Source organism: Dasypus novemcinctus, chromosome 30 (genome assembly GCF_030445035.2).
Source record: "Dasypus novemcinctus isolate mDasNov1 chromosome 30, mDasNov1.1.hap2, whole genome shotgun sequence".
NCBI classification, from domain to species: Eukaryota; Metazoa; Chordata; class Mammalia; order Cingulata; family Dasypodidae; genus Dasypus; species Dasypus novemcinctus.
The window spans coordinates 25,510,120-25,528,429 of NC_080702.1; the positions used below are offsets into that span (position 1 = coordinate 25,510,120).

The 18,310-nt window shown below is 37.1% G+C and overlaps 2 pseudogenes; both read left to right on the forward strand.

Moving 5' to 3' along the window:
* Positions 1-12,475: 12,475 nt before the first annotated feature.
* On the forward strand, positions 12,476-16,557 carry LOC131276691 (centrosomal protein of 63 kDa-like; annotated as a pseudogene).
* On the forward strand, positions 14,760-15,652 carry LOC139436153 (synaptogyrin-1 pseudogene; annotated as a pseudogene).
* Positions 16,558-18,310: the final 1,753 nt, after the last annotated feature.

An 18,310-nucleotide genomic window follows, 5' to 3' on the forward strand; every position in this document is an offset into this window, starting at 1 on the left:
TTTCATCAAAATAGCTTCTTGTTCTTTAACCTTATCATTTAAGAAGCAAATCTGATCACTTTTAAAGGAATATAATGTTCAAGCATGCTTTCTCAAAGTCAAATCCTGAAAAGTGCATTTATTTCAGGCTGTTGCAAAAGATTTGTTCTTTTACCTTGAAAGAAATGAAGTAATAAAATAGTTAAGTTAATTTGTTATACATTAATGAACAATATTGAAAATTTTTATAAAATTAAAAGGAATTATTTAACCCTCTGTTAAAGTTGTATGAGTAAAAGGTTCATATGACTACTTAGTATATAAAATTCCTGAAAATTTAATAATGTCCAACAGAATATTAATTTAAAATATAATGTTGTTAATTATAATTTTAATTATTAAAAATAATATAAATCATAAAACAACCTCTCTACCTAAAAATCAAAAAGCAAATGCTTTAACTCATACTTGTCTGATTTCTACTGAAAGCTGCTGCAGGACAAATACATTAACTCATTCTCGTCCTAATAACAAACTGCCACTGGGTGATATATAACAATAAGCCATCATAAATTAAAGTAACATCACTGCTGTGTGCAGCAACCCTAAATATTGTTAGTTTATTACAAAATTAATATCCAATTATGTCACTATCACTTTATTTTAAAACTTGCTAAAGCTTTCTCTAATATCTCCTTAGGCAAGTCAAGCCAGCCTGCATTCATATGTGAACAAACCAACAGTAAATTTTACAGTGTTTTCCACAAAGCTGTGTGCATAACCCAATCAACTATCCTAGCCTAATAACAAAAATCTAACTGTATAAAATACCTGTAGTTTTAACCCTCTTTCACTATATTAATAACATTATGTTAACAAATAATTTTTTTACAGAATAATCTCACTCCACCTAAAAACTATGGTTACAAAAAAAAAAAGGGAGAATATGGGGATACTCTCACACACTGGGCTGTGAGAATTGATAGCCATTGCTCTATATACTTTGATTTTTTAAATTGTGGCTCTGACAACTATTAAGCACAGAATGACATTTTCAAATACCAACTGTAAAAATTTATCCTAAAGTGTTATACAAACCCTGGATGGACAAGAGGCTGTTAATTGGCATGGTCCAGTAAATTTACTAACATGGGGATGAGGTTAGGCATGTGTTCTCATCCCAGGAGGGCCTCTTTGGCTTCCAGCAAAACACATAAAACCATACCGTGGCCTGATGAAATCTACAGCACAACCTGATACCAAGCCTGGAAGCACTCAACCTGCAATTGACCAACAACTGACTACCCAAGGAGCTGAACTGGTTACATGGGGGAGTCTTTAAAAATTGGGCAACCAAGCATGGCATGAGTTGGGTGCGCTAAGATGCCTGAAAATACTTTCTTAGCTTGTTTCGCAGTAGTCACTGCTGCTTCTGCTAAGGTGGGAACATGGAAAATGTATATATTGCTCATCCTTATGTCTTTTAACTGCTGCACTGCTAATCACACCTCTTGGGCCCATATAGCAGATCCACCCCTACTTTCCCTCACCTCCTGGTGGGATCCTGAGCCCCTATTATCCTCAAATGATTCAACATGGACTAGAGGATACTGGGTTCCTCCTGCAGGGCCATTAATAAATGAAAGTGACTGGATGCAGTTAAATAGTTCTTATACCTTGCTAACTTCATTACCCTCCCCACTGTTTCACAAAATAGCTTTTGCACACCAGTCCAGCCAACATGGCACTTGCATTACAGTCCTAAAGGACAAAATGCTATGGCCAACTTAACTTTTATCTCTGCCATTTCTACTAGTTACTCTAATGATTCCAATTGTCCAGATACTACAACTCCAAAGGTGTCTCTTTGTAGTTTCTGTTCAAACTGATCCCAGTCACAAGGTTGCTACATGGATACCTTGTCATACCAATAAACCTAAATGTGGTTCCCTTTTGAATGCTACTTGGATTGATTATGGGCCTCATGGACATTTAACTTATCATCATCATATTATCAATTTTTCATCACCCTCTAACCAGTCCATTACTTGGACTGATAGCGGAATGTTTGGTCATGTTATATCAGTAAAATTTCTAGGGCACTTCAGTCCATGGAACACTAAATCTTAGAGAATTGGTTTAGCTTTCTTTCCTCATAATATTTCTCATGGCAACTATACCCATTCCTCAAATTATACTATGAACCTTATTCACAATCAATCAAACTCAGTGATGATATGTACCATATATCCATATGTATATATGCTATATACAGATACTCCTATATTACATAATGGTATGTCTTTCAACAATACCACTAAAGCTCCTTAGCTCTCATCATGTATTACACAACTCATTACTACCCTTAATATTACAGCAATTTTTGTGCTCAGATGTAAAGCTCAAATCTGTGTACCTGTCAGTCTTACTTCTCCTTGGGAAATATCTTCCTTAGACTATTTCACAAGAGCTTTATCAAAAGTGCAACATAAATGCTTTCTGGGAATCTTAATAGCTTGCATTATCTCTGCTATTCTTATTGCTACTGCCATTGGAATAGCTGCAGCAGCCTGTTCAATCTGTAAATACTGCTCATACCATCAATGCAGTAATGACTAACATTACCAAACAAATGATCACTCAAACTACCATAGATCAAGGCATACTAGCCAGGCTTGATGTCTTAGAAACTGCAGTACTTTGGTTAGGAGAAAAACAAGAAGCTATGAAAGTCAAACAGCAACTAAATTTTGACTGGAGGCATTCTGGCATTTGTGTTACTCCTTTCAAATGGAATGACACCCAACATAATTAGAACCAAATAAAAGAACACCTTCAAAGTGCCTTCTCCACTCATATATTGGGATGAAGTGGAAGCTCTCCGTCTCCAATTACAATGGCAATTATGGAACTTAAAATATCAAACTCAACAAATCACACTAAAAATTTTATCTGAACAGTTACAATGGCTAAACGCTTCAACATGGTTTTCCGATCTAAATTTTAAATGGTGGGCAACAATAGGAGAATTAATTTGTCTCTGTCTTGTTATATTTCTATGAAGTTGATGCTCCTTCCAACTATGGCAATGTACCACAAAATGCTATGAGTACCTGGTCGTTGTGTATACAGTTATTCAAATAAAACCACCTGCTCATAAAAGAAAGGGGGTGTGATGTGGGGATTAGTTCCACCAGCTTGGAGAGGGCATGGTTAAATGATTTATAAAAGCTCATCTGTTCTTGCTTCAGAGCAAATACAGCTCTATCCTTGCTTATCTCTGCACAAGCTGTTTCTTTTCACTTGAAGTTTGGAAACAACTTTCTCTTGCAGTTCTGCTGCTAGATAGGATGTAAGTCTAGGGAGAAGGTTTCTTGTTCCAAAACAAAACAAACTTGAAAAATTCAGCTTTAATCACCACCGTTGGCTGAATCAAAAAATACATGGTATATAAGCAAGAGAAATAAAGCTGATGGGGCCCTCCCTGCATATTAGTTTTGGTCTGTGAGTCTTTCATTTCCATGGCATTCTTGGACATGTATTTTTATGTTTTTTTAAAAGAGTTGGAAAATTTTAGGCCACTATTTTCTCAAATATTCTTTCTGCCTCCTTTTCCTTCTCTTTTCCTTTTGAGGCATCCATGATGTGTATATTTGTGCACTTTAGCTATCATTCGAATCCCTGACACTGCTCCCTCTTTTTTCTATTCTCTATCTTTTCTCATTATTCCGACTATATGATTTCAATTGTACTGCCTTCTATTCCACAGATTCTTTCTTCTGCTTGTTCAAATATGCTTTTATATGTCTCTAGTATACCTTTTATTTCTACTATTGTGCATTTCATCTTCCTAATTTATATTTTAATACTTCAAATTTTTCTTTATGCTCATACATTTTCTTCTTAATATCCTTAACTCTATGTCCAAATTTTCCTTCATCTCCTTGAAATGAGTTAGGTGGTTTGTTTGAACTTCTTTGATTCGTTGTTCTAAATTCTGCGTCTCCTCTGGAGTTTTAATTTGTTATGTTGACAGGCCATATTTTCTTGTTTCTTAGTATAGATTGTAATTTTGTGCTGATGTTAGTATCTTGTTATTTGGATATATTAATTCTGAAGACCAATCTCTCCCTTTTGTCTAGGGTTTATTGCTGATTGTCTTTGTGCTAAGTTTCTTCTTTGATTTGTTGTCCAACTTAATTTGAATTTTTCCAGGAGATGATGTTTAATTGTTCATATTTTCTCAGCTGTTTTTCATTTCTTAACTTGCCTTGGATGTGTGGTACAATTTTTAAGAATGCATTTTTGTATAATTGTTTCACTCCTGGAGAAAGCTTTCTTTCCCCTGTTCATTCTCCAGGAAACTTCACTTGTTCTGTTTTAGTATAGAATTTTCTACTCAGCTCCTATGATTTGTCTAAATTCTGTTCCTTGCTTGGTGCCCCATTTTCCTTACACTTTTCTGTTCTGGGACCTGTTCTGTCTCATATCTGTTATGTCTCCCTCCTTTGTTTTGTTTTCTTTTCATAAGATCCTTCTGCTTCTCTTTCTTCCCCATTAGGGTATCCCACCCCAGGGACGCAGATTAGGTCCTTTATTAGTTGATTCATATGGAGACTTTCCCAGGGGATATCTTATGTCACCATGTTGATGACATCCCCTCTATTATTCTTTTTGTTGCTCCACCTAGGCTATGTTTTGCCAAAAGAAGCTGGTTCTTCTCTCCTTTTGTAATAATCATCTTTGTGTTTTAGAATTCCCTTGATTTTTCTAGATGATGAACCTGGTTCACATTATATATTATCTTCCTGTTTTAGTTTCATAGGCTGCCCAAGCAAATACCACAAAATAGGTCAACTTAAATAATGGGAATTTATTAGCTTATAGATTTGAAGCTAAAAGATAGTCCACATCAGTGCATCATCAAGGCAGTGCTTTCTCCCCAATGATTGTGGGATTTTGGCAATGATTCCAGTCATATTGTGGTCCTTAGCTTGACACATAGCAAGGCACATGGTGTTATCACCTAGTTTATTGATTCTTGTCCTTGTTTGAATTCTTTCCTCCTGTTCCTTTCTCTGTGTCTGAATTTCATTTTGCTTATAAAGCTGTACAGTAATAGGATTAAAACCCATCATGACTGAGGTAGGCTTAATTAAAGTAACCTCATCAAAATGTTCTATTTACAGATTTTTCAGACCCACAGGGTGGATTAGACTTATGAACATGTTTTTGGATGGCACATACATCTTCCACACACCACACTCCCTCAAACTGTAAATACCTATTCTTTTTAGTGGGTACCAGTGTGCTCATCAGGTATAGAACATTGTTGCTTGACTCCTGATTTTTAACTCAATTTTTTCTTTTATTCATAAGAGCCTTGTCTATTTTGGGGGAGTGTTTTGTACTGCATTTTTTTCAGAGCATATTATCTTTTAAAATATCTGTTTTTGTTCATAGAGCCAGTTTATTCATTATTATATTCTAAAACCTTGAAATTAGAAATCCTTTCTGTGCTCTCAGATTTTCTCCACTCTTTGTGCTTCTGCTTACTTATGGTGGTAGTGCTTGTAGATTTTTTTCATCCCCAAAAAGTATTTTAGCTGGTCTATTAGTAGTTTTACTTTTCATATTTTCAATAATGTCCTTTGATATACAAAAGAATATAATTTTTATTACATGGATGTATCCATGGTTTCTTTTGTTTCTCATGCTTTTGGTACCCTTTCTATTCAACACCTAATCCAAAGTCATGAAGATTGGCCACTATATTATCTTTTACTAGTTTTTAGCTTTTCTGCTTATATTTAGGTCCTTGATCCAGTTTAATTTTCTATTTGGTGTAACCACTAATTCTTTAAGAGACAATATTTCCCCATTTTATGTACTTGACACCCACTGTCAAAAGTCAATTGGCAGAGGAGGGGCAAGATGGCACCTGAGTGAGTGCACCTCATACTCTCTCCTGCAAAGGAGCAGGTGAAAAGTGTTGGAATCTTGCTGGAGTATATGGATGTCAGTTTGATGAGACTATGACAGAAGTAGTGCTTGCTAAAGGTAGAATTGCAGGTTTCTAGCACTGAGGTCAGAAGTTGTGGGGAGGCAGGACCCTTCCAACTAGAAATGGTGGCTGCAGTGTTCCCTGAAAATTGTCAGTTCTGTGGCAGTGTTCCACAGCCCTGTGTTCCCAGATGCGTGGTGCGCAGGTCCATGTCCTCTAAGCCCCAGTAGACCACATTACACAGACCCACACACCCTGAATTCACAATATCCTGGACTTCCCTTTCCTAAATCCAGCATTCCCTGAGTTCCGGGAATACACTAGCCCTCCGGTGTTGGACTGAGTCCAGGACTGGGAGGGTTTAAGTAGAAGGTGCAGAGGGGTCGAATGAGTGCAGGTTTCATTTTCTGGTCCCATCCCTTTTTTTTTTTTTTTTTTTTTTTTAGCTTAGAGGAGCATACCAACTGGCTTGGGGAGAGCCTGGGAAGAAAGGAGAGGGGAATCTGCTGAGAAAGCCCAACTTACCTAAATGCACAGGGATAGGAAACTTGGTCTGGGAGAAGGTGGAGTCAGAAATTAACTAGTCCTCCTGTAGCACATCTAAGGGAGAGAGACTGTAGGGCATGCTTTCTAAGCTTCCAATAGCATATTTTGGTTTCCTGGTGAGGTGTGTGTGCTCTCTCTGTGGAAATTAAGAGTCATTGTTTTCTGTGCTGAGCTGGTTCACCAAAGACACATTTAAATCTCCTACCAGACCCATCACAAAGCTTTCCTGCTGCCCTGGGAGAGAGGAAAGTGAGGAAGGGAACATTTTATTTAACTGCAATGAGGATTCCTTGCTTGAAACTTTGTCTGGTCTTTTTGTTGGTTTCTTTTCTTGTTTTTCCTTGCCCTTTATCTCTCCACAGCCCTTTTTCCCCCTTTTTCTCTTTCTTGCTTGCTTCCAACCCCCTTTTTTGTCCCTATTTTATTCTTTCTCTTCTTTTTTTTTTTTTATATTATGTCCTGTAGGGAGCACTTTTGCTGTGTTTCCTCATCCTCGATTTCTTCTTTTCTGTGTGTATTGATTTTGGTTACCAACACTATCCCCTTTCATCTACATCTTTCTGTCCTCCATCATTTATTATTTGTCATTTCCACCTCTCTTTGTTTGGCTCCAAATTTTTCTGACTCTTTATTTCTAATACCTTTGTATTCTTTTCTGTCTTTTATTCACTCCTTATGTTATTGTCCTTTCTTTTCTCTTTTTCCTCTCTCCTGACAACACTGGCCTTGCAATTCATACTGTATATGTTATTATTCAGTTTACTGTCCCATTATAGGTACTCCAATTTTCTTACTGTTATTACTACGCATAGCTTACATGAGTCTAATATACATTCTCCTAGATCTCATTTGGTTCCTCTGTTAATATTTGCTATTAAGACTACTATTATACTTCTTCTTTTCTTACTCCTTATGCTTCCTCTGGCCCTAATATTTTCCTTAAAGTGAACTCAGACAACAACAAGAAAATAGAATAAGAAGAACAAAGCGACAAAGACAAGACCTAACATGCACACAAAAACAACTAATTAAACCCCAAGACTAGAAAAAGAAGCTAAGCAACTGAATAAACCCAAGAAGATAAAATGATGACCAAACAGCAACAAAAAACTACAAACCAAACCAATAATCAGGAAAACATGGCCCAATCCAATGAACAAACTAAAAACCAGAAAGAGGAGCAGAATATTGAACAAGAAATTAAAGCTCTCAAAACATATATTAGGGACCAATTTGATGAAGTGAAGGAAGATATTAAGCACACTAAAAAAAACACTTGGAGAGAATACAGAAGAAATTACAATCATACTGAAAAAGATGACATATGATGGTGATGAACAGCACAATTCAAGAAATCAAAAATTCACTCTCAGCAAATAACAGCAGATTTGAAGAGGCAGAGGAAAGAATTAGTGATGTGGAAGACAGTGCATCTGAAATCAAACAGATAGTAGAACTGATCAATGAAAAGATAGAAAAAATACATCAAGGACTTAGGGACCTGAATGACACTGCAAAATGGACAAACATATGCATTACAGGCATCCAAGAAGGAGGAGAGAAGGGAAGGGGACAGAAGGGGTGTTGGAGGAAATAATGGCTAAAAACTTCACAAACTTATTGAGAAAGATGAATGTACATGTTCAGGAAGCAGAACACACCAAACGGCATAAATCCCAATAGGCCAACCCCAAGACATATACTTGTCAAATTATTCAATGCTCAAGACAAAGAGAAAATACTAAAGCAACAAGAGAAAAGAGAACCATTGCTTACAAAGAAGGCTCCATAAGATTAAATGCTGATTTCTCATCTGAAACCATGGAGGTAAGGCGGCAGTGGTATGACATAGCCAAGGTGCTAAAAGAACAAAATTTTCAACCAAGAGTACTCTATCCAGCTAAACTAGCATTCAGAAATGATGGATGGTTCAAAATATTCACAGATAAACAGAAAAAAAAGAGAGCATCCTAACAAGAATCCTGCCCTTAAAAAATACTAAAGGGAGTTTTGCAGGAAAAAAGAAAAAAACAGGAGAGACAGAGTTGGAGGAAAGTGTAAGAGCAAGTAAAAAGACAAAGAGAAAAAAATCTAATAAAATATCACAAACACAAACCCAAAGAAAATATGGCTAATATAAATAATTCCTTGAAAGTAATAACACTGAATGTCAATGGATTAAATTCACCTGTCAGAGGACTCAGACTGGAAGATTATAAGGAAATATGACTCATCCATGTGCTGTCTACAAGAAACACATCTTAGACCGAGGGTTTCAAGGTGGTTGAAAGTGAATGGGTGGAATAAATCTTATAAGCAAACAAAAAAGAGCAGGAGTAGCCATATCGATATCAGACAAAATAGACTTTAAATGCAAAACAATTGTGAGAGACAAAGATGGACACTATATATGAGGGAAAGGGATAATCTTTCAAGAAGAAAGAACAATCATAACCATTTAAGCTCCTAACAAGTGCACCTCCAAATATGTGAGGCAAACACTGGAAAAACTACGTGAAGGAAAAGATGCCTCTACAATAATAGTTGGGGACTTTAATACACCACTATCACCATTGGACAGAACATCTCAAAAGAGAGTCAATAAAGAAACAAAGACTCTGGACAATATATAAGAGGAGCTGGACCTAATAGACATATACAGAACATTATACCCAAATAGAGCAGGATATATATTCTTCTCAAGTGTACATATATCCTTCTCTAAGACACTTCACATGCTAGGCCAGAGAAAGTCTAAAGAATTCAGAAAGATCAAAATCATACAAAACAATTTTTCTGACCACAGTGGAATGAAGCTGGAAATCTGCAAGGGCCAGAGACTCAGATTTGGCAACATGATATGGAAGTTGAACAACACAGTCTTAGAAAAACAGTGGGTCAGGGAGGAAATCTCAACAGAAATCAATAGCTACCTTGAAACTAATGAAAATGATAACACAATATATCAAAACTTATGGGATGCAGCAAAAGCAGTAAGTAATGAGAGGGAAATTTATAGCCATAAATTCATACATCAAAAAAGAAGAGCTAAAATTGAAGAACTAACTCGACACTTGGAGGAATTAGTAAAAATACAAAAAACTAAATCCAAGGGAAGAAGAAAGAAAGAACAAAGATCAGAGGAGAACTAAATGAAATAGAAAATTAGGATGCACTCGAAAAAATAAACAAAACAAAGACTTGGTTCTTTGAGAAGATCAATAAAATTGACAAACCCTTAGCTAGACTAACAAAGAAAAAGAGAGAGAAGATGCAAATACACAAAGTAAGAAATGAGAAAGGGGATATCACCACTGACCCCACAGAAATAAAAACTATCATTAGAGGGTACTTTGAAAAACTATATTCCAACGAGAAGGACAATTTTGAGGAAATGTACAAATTCCTAAAAACACATAAGCAGCCTACACTGACGATCTCAACAAAGCAATCACAAATAAAGAGAAAGAATCAGTCATTAAAAATCTCCCAACTTAGAAGAACCCTGGGCCAGATGGCTTCACAGGTGAATTCTACCAAACATTCCAGAGAGAACTAACTCCAATCTTGCTTTTCTTCCAAAAAATCAAAACAGAAGGAACATTGCCTAACTCATTCTATGATGCCAATATTACCCTAACACCAAAGCCAAACAAAGACACCACAAGGAAGGAAAATTACAGCCCAATCTCTCTAGTGAACCTAGACATTAAATACAAAATACTTTCTAATTGTATTCAACAGCACATTAAATGAGTTATAAACCATGATGAAGTGGGTTTCATTCATGGTATGCAAAGATGGTTCAAAATAAGTAAATCAATTAATGAAATACACCATATAAACAGACTGAAGGAAAAAATCACATGATCATATCTATTGATGCAGAAAAAGCATTTGACAAAATACAGCATCTTTTCTTGATAAAAACACTGCAAAAGATCAGAATAGAAGGAAACTTTCTGAACATGATAAAGGGTGTATATGAAAAACACACAGATAACATCATTTACAATGGTGAAATCCTAAAATCTTTCCTTCTAAGATCAGGAACAAGACAAGGATGCCCACTATCATCCCTTCTATTTAACATTGTGCTAGAAGTACTTTCTCGAGCACTGAGGCAAGAACCAGACATAGAAGGCATCTAAATTGGAAAAGAAGTGAAAATTTCACTATTTGCAGATGACATGATCCTATACATAGAAACCCCTGAGAGGTCTACAACAAAGTTTCTAGAACTTATAAATGAGTTCAGTACAGTTGCAGGTTGCAAGATCAATTTGAAAAAATCAGTAGCATTTCTGTACATCAATAATGAGCAATCTCAGGAGGAAAGCAAGAAACAAATACCATTTACAACAGTAAATTTAAAAATCACATACCTAGGAATAAATTTAACTAAACTTATACACAGAAAACTACACAACACTGTTCAAGGAAATCAAAGAAGACCTAAATAAATGGATAAGATGACTAAATATTATTAAGATTTCTATCCTACCAAAACTGATCTACAGATTCAATGCAATCCCAATGAAAATCAACACAGCATTCTTTAATGTACTAGAAAAACTAACTATGAAATTTATTTGGAAAGGAAAGAGACCCCGAATAGCCAAAGATGTATTAAAAAAGAAAAATGAAATCAGAGGAATCAAGTACATGACTTCAAAACATACTACAAAGCTACAGTAGTGAAAACAGCATGGTATTGGCACAAGGATAGACTCATTGACCAATGGAAATGAATTGAGAGTTCTGATATAGATCCTCATATATACAGTCATATGATATTTGACAAGGCCACCAAACCCACTCAACTGGAAAAGAATGGCCTCTTCAACAAATGGTGCCTGGAGAACTGAATATCCATATGTAAAAGAATGAAAGAGAATTAGAAACACATCTTACACAAAAATCAACTCAAATCGATAAAAGACCTCAGTATAAGAGCCAAGACCATAAAGACCTTGGAAAGCAATGTAGGAAAGCATCTACAGGAACTTGTAATAGGAAATGGCTTCATGAACTACACACCAAAAGCACTAGAAGCAAAATAACAAATAGATAAATGGGACTTCCTCAAAATTAAAGCCTTCTGCACCTCAAAGGAGTTTGTCAAGAAAGTGAAAAGACAACCTACCCAATGGGAGAAAAAATTTGGTAACCATATATCTGATAGGAGACCAATATCCTGCATGTATAAAGAGCTCTTATATTATGAAAATAAAATGACAAACAACTCATTTAAAAAATGGGCAAGAGACTTAAACAGACACTTCTCCAAAGAAGAAATACAAATGGCTATAAAACACATGAAGAAATGTTCAAAATCACTAGCCATTAGGGAAATGCAAATCAAAACTACAATGAGATACCATCTTACTCCCATGAGACTGGCAGCTATCAAAAAAACAGAAGACTACAAGTGCTGGAGAAGATGGGGAGGAATGGGAACGCTGGTGGCAATGCAGAAGGATCCAGCCATTCTGGAGGACAGTTTAGTGGTTTCGCAAAAAACTAACTATAGATTTGCCATATGACCCAGCAATTCCACAGGGGGTATATACCCAGTAGAACTGAAAGCAAGGACACAAACCAATATATGCACACCAGTGTTCATAGCAGTACTATTCACTATTGCCAAAAGTTGGAATCAACCCAAATGCCCATTAACAGATGAATGGATAAACAAAATGTGGAATATACATACAATGGAATACTACTCAGCTATAAGAACAAATACAGTACAAACACATGTGATATCATGGGTGGATCTTGAGGACCTTATATTGAGTGAAGCAACCCAGGCATTGAAGGACAAATAATACATGACCTCTCTGATATGAAGTCAGTAACCCAAGCTGTCTCAGAGAGCTAGATATTGGGTGATAGACTTAAAGGAAGTTGGGGGGGAAAGGAAGGTTGTGAGCTGACACCGACATGGATGAAATTTATGATAAGCTGGAGGTAAGAATTTGTACAGAGAAGGGATAAAATGGGGGAATAGGGATACCTTTGGGTGGGGATTTGTGGGCTTGAGGGGGGATAGGGATGGGATGATGGGTCAGATGGTCTAAGAAATTGGGGGAGAGTGTCACGTTTGTGGTTGAAACTATAATGTTGAGAAAATTCTTTAGAAAATATAATAAAGAAGATTACCTGTTTAAGATGCTTATGGGGGGCATCTGACACAGGTCAGGCTTCTACGGGGTGGATGAGTGCTCATTTTGTTATAGTGGGTTATATCACTGGGTGGATACCCATACAATGAGGGTGAAGGTGTACCCACATTCTGGGGAGGACTGATGTTCTCAAACAGAGGGAATTGTATCTCTTAAGAGAATTGGGGCTCCCAAAGTGTTAGGGCAGTCGAGTATGTCAAGCCCTCAACATTGTTGCAATTATCTGGGCATATGGCCCTTCAAGTAATGACGATTGATTGTCACTCTGGGCCCTGAAGTGAGGGGGAGAGAAATATTGAATAGATGGGATCAGTGTAACTGTGGGGCAATGGAAGTGTTCCACAAGATCGTGCAATGATGGATATAGGACATGTTAAATTACACCAAAAATGTGTAAAAGTCTATAGGCTAAAATGTAAAATAATGTAAAACATGATACTAAAAATTTAGAAAATTGTATACTCTAAAATATAAACCATAATGTAAACCCAAATGGAACTATGTTGGAAGTCTATGTTTCAATATCTGTACATCAGCTGCACAAAATATAATATGAACATGTAAAAAGATCATTGCTGGTGAAGGGACAAAGTGTTTGATGTTGGATACATGGGAGTACCCTATATTGTATATGTAAATTACTGTGAACTAAAACTTTTATGAAGACAAACAATAATTAAGAAAAAAAGAAAAAGGATGTAGGCACTGAGGAAATGGAAGAAATTGCCTTGCCTTCAAACCCAGGGCCTCCCAACCCATGTGGTGAGCTGGCCCATGCACAATGCTGATGTGCACAAGGAGTGCCATGCCATGCAGGGGTGTCCTTTGCATAGGGGAGCCAAAGTGCAAGGAGTGAGCACCATAAGGAGAGCCGCCCCATACAACAAAAGTACAACCGGCCACACATACACAGAGCTGATGTAGCAAGATGATGCAACAAAAAGAGACACAGATTCCCAGTTGCCACTAACAAGAATACAAGCGGACACAGAAGAACACAGAACACACAGCGAATGGACACAGAGAGCAGACACCTGGGGTGGGGGGGAAGGGGAGAGAAATAAATAAAAATAAATCTTAAAAAAAAATCTGAAAAACTGTTAGAGGTTCTGCAAAAAGAGAATAGATAACTGAAGCCACCCTTCAATCTCAAGAAAATTTCATCCGTAAAGCACAGATTCAAAAGGATAAGCTATAAGCAAAAATAAAGTCTACTGACACTCAACACATAGTAAAGGTCATAAGGTCAATGGAAGAGTCTCAGACAAAAAGGAGGTTCACCTCTCAAAACAGGGGGACTTAGAAAATATGCTTGCCCAATTGAATTTCACCCACAGTAGTGAGGAATTCCTGCAGGCTGAAGTGACTCATCTTGAAGAAGGTTTTGAATCTGTGAGAGCAACATGTAAACAGCTGAGTCAAAAACTAATGGAAAAATGAAGACTTGAAGATGGAAGGACATAACAATGAATACAGGGCAGAGATTAAAAATTTGAAAGAACAGATTTTAAAGTCTGTACAGAGTTACAGTTATGCACTAGAAGGAATGAAGATGGAAATCTCCCAGCCAACTGGAATTGCACCAGTGAGATATCACTAATGCTTCTGCCAAAATCTCTTCCTCAGACATGGAGAATTGATTCAAAGGCAGAAGAAGAATCAATAGAGCACAAGAAGATTTTGGATCAGCTAGAATCACTCAAGTTAGAAAACCATCATCTTCTGAAATGGTAACAAAATTGGAATTGGGTTTACATGAGGCAAAAGAGATTTCTCTAGCAGACCTCTGGGAGAATTGTATTAAGGCATTAAATAAATTAGTGTCTGAAAATCAACAACTACAGAAAGAATTGATGGATACCAAATCTAACCAAATCTAACCTGGAGATTTCCACTCAGATGTGGTACCCCCAAGTTTCATATGAAGGAAATTTTAAACCAATCCACAGAAAAGCAACAGAGTTCAAGAATACAGAATTCAAGCTCACCTATGACCAGGCAAGAATGAAAGGAATAAAAACTGAGCACTAATGGGGGGAGGAATGGAGTGAAGGGGGTGGTATATGGGGACCTAATATTTTTTTAATGTAATATTAAAAAAATAAATAAAGACCAAAAAAATACTACAGATAGTAATAGCAGTACCCAGTACCCGTGTGTGAACAGGTATCTCTTCAAGGATATTCACTGGGGCCCGTGGTGCACACTGAGAGGGGCGCGCCGCGCAGGTGCAGCCACGGTGGAAGTGGGCACGTACGGAGCCGGCAAGGCCGGGGAGCCTTCGACCCCCACACCCTGCTCCGGCAGCCGCACCCTCTGCTGCACGTCCAGTCTTGGGTGTTCCCCATCGTGGTGTTCGGCTCCATCGTGAACGAGGGCTACCTCAGAGGGCGAGGAGTTCTGCATCTACAACTGCAACCCCAGCGCCTGCAGCTACGGCGTGGCCGTGGGCGCGCTCGCCTTGCTCACCTGTCTGCTCTACCTGGCCTTGGACGTGTACTTCCTGCAGATCAGCAGCGTCAAGGACCGCAAGAAAGCCGTCCTCTCTGACATCGGCATCTCGGCCTTCTGGGCCTTCCTGGGGTATGTGGGTTTCTGCTACCTGGCCAGCCAGTGGCAGGTCTCCAAGCCCGAGGACAACCCGCTGAATGAAGGGAAGGACGCTGCCCAGGCCCCCATGGCCTTCTCCTTCTCCATCTTCACTTGGAGCCTGAGTGCAGCCCTGGCCCTGCCGAGATACAAGGACCTTGCCTTCCAGGAGTACAGCACGCTGTTCCCTGCCTCGGACCAGCCATCAGCGGCCCAATTTGCAGGTGCAGGGAGCACTGTACCTTGCCTGGGGGCGAGGTTGAGGGACAGCCTAGTGGGGGAATATATTTACCCCAAGAGGGTCGGAAGGCCAGGGTGCTGTGGCCTGAGGGCAGTAGAAGGCTGACTTGAGCCACTTAAGTCTTTCCACTCGAACCCATTTAGTCATTGCCTCTTCTGTTTGTTCTTCTGTGTTCATTCAGTAAACATTTATTAAGCAAAAAAAAAAAAAAGGATATTTATTGGGGTATTGTTTATAGTAGCAAAAGACAATAACAACCCAATTCCTTCAAAAGGCAATGTTAAGATGGATTGTATGCTTTATTAATATATATCAATAAAATGGACATGTTTTTAAAAAAGAAAACATTAAATAAATTATGTTCATATTATGCAGCTGTAAAAAAGAATGAGAAAAGTATTAGGGGGAAATGGCAAGGTGCAGAACTCTATGTAGAGTATGCTATCTTGCATAGAGGAGGAAAAAAAAAACAAAATATGCATTTTGTATTTGCTTGTGTAAGCAAAAATAAGCTCTAGAAAGTTACATAAGAACCAATGGTAGAGGAGAGATGGGGAAGAATCGGAGTAGATGGGGTGAAGTATTTTTTTAAATCAAGTGAAATAAAAATTAAACATGCACACACAAAAAAAACTGAGCACTACAACGCAGGACTTCAGTCTCTGAGAAGAGGAGCATTAGAGAGCATAGACCCCATCTCCAGGATACTCAGCCCCCTGAGTCCTCATTGCCCTTGTAGCTCCACATTCTTACACATGTGTAAAACTGACTCTTTGCCTTCAATGCTAGATGCAAATGAAGACAATTTTTCTGCGGGTATGAATGACCAAAAAAGTTAATATCTTTGTGTCTCTTGTCTATATAGTCCCTTGGCATAATAGCTATAGTACAAGATTCTGGGAGAGGAGTTACTAAGTTTTCTTCATATTCTAGAGTACTCGGATGCCCGCACTGAAAAACTAGAAAGGGAGAGTGAAAAGACAATGAAACAATTCTTGGTCAGCTCTTAAGTAGTCATTAGAAAAAAATCACAAACTTGGACATAAAAATAAACAATTACGTGCTACTGTTGCCTGGAAAAAAAATTGAATAGAGAGGTTCAATAGCAGATTGGAACAAGAAGAGGATCAATATTTTTTTGTGTAACATTTTGTGTAATTTAATTATCTTTTTAAAAAATAAATTAAAAATAAAAGTAAAAAATGAAAGCCACTGCAGGGTCAATTGAAAAAATTGAAATGTAGCCGGTAAATGAGATTAAATTTTGTATTAATATTCAATTTATGGAAGTTGATAACTATACTGCAGGTATAAAAGAGAATATTTTTCCTTTGGAAACACACGCTGAAATCATTTAGGGGCAAAGCCATGATATACATGATTCATTGTCAAATAACAAGTAAAAAAGATAATATATATTTGTCTAGAGAGAAATAAAATGGGAAAAATGTCAAAAATGGGTGACTCTGAGTAAAGGGTATCGATGTATTTCTTTGCTTTTCTAGCAGCTCTCTAAAATTTTGAAATATTTAAAAATAAAATTTTAAAAATGGAAAAAAAGAAGAGCATCCGTAAACTTGAAGGTAAGACTACTGAACTTATCCAGTCTAAGGAGCAGAAATTTTAAAAAAGGAAGAAATATTCTCAGAACTTGAGGAACCCATTGGACACCATAAGCACACCAATATATCCATTTTAGAAGTCCCAGAAGGAGATAAGAGGAATATTTGAAGAAATAATAGATGAAAACTTCCCAGGAACCTCAATAACCCCAAGCAGGATAAACACAAACAGATCCACAGAAACACATTGTATTTGTTGTCAAAACCTAAAGACAAAGAGAGTCTTGAAAAGAGCAAGAGAGAGGAAATGCATTATGCATAAAGGATCCTCAAAGATTAACAGCCATGAAAAGCTACAAAGGCCAGAATGCAATGGGAGGATCTACTTAAATTCCTGAAAGAAAAACACAAACTTTCAAACAAGAAAAATATATCCAACAAAGCTGTTCTTCAAAACTGAGGGAGACACTAAGACATTTCTGGATAAACATATGTTGAGGGAGTACATTACCTCCAGCCCTACTCCATAAGAAATGCTAAAGGGTCTTTCACTTAACATTTCCAGTATCATGTACTCTATTTTCTGTCTCTATAAATTTGCATATTCTCTAATATCTTCTCTGTGGTTGCCATGGGGCTTAAATTTAACATCCTAAATCTATAATCTTGTATTCTTTACCAACTTAATAATTTCAGTAGCATAGAAAAACTATTTTCCTATACCCCTCTAGCTTCCTACCTTTATGTAGTTCTTATCACAAATTTCATATTTATACATTATAAGTCCAAAACCATTGATTTATCATCATGTTTTATGCATTTTACTATCAGATAATGTAGGAAGTAAAAAGTGGAGTTAAAAAACAAAAACACAAAATACTGGCATTTATATTTACTTATGCCTTTGCCTTTACTGTAGATCTTTTTTTATTCATGTGACTTCAGCCAATTCCCTAGTGTTCTTTCCTTTTAAACTGAAGAATTCTCTTTAGAATTTCTTTTAGGGCCAGTCAAGTGGTGATGAAGTCCCTCAGCTTTTGTTCATTTGAGAATGTCTTAATTCCTCCCTCATTTTTGGATGAGAGTTTTGCTGGATACAGAAATCTTAGTTGGCAATTTTTTGCTTTCAGTACTTTAACTGTGTCTTCTCACCTCTTTATTTCCTCCATAGTTTCTGATAAAAATTGTCACTTAATCTTAT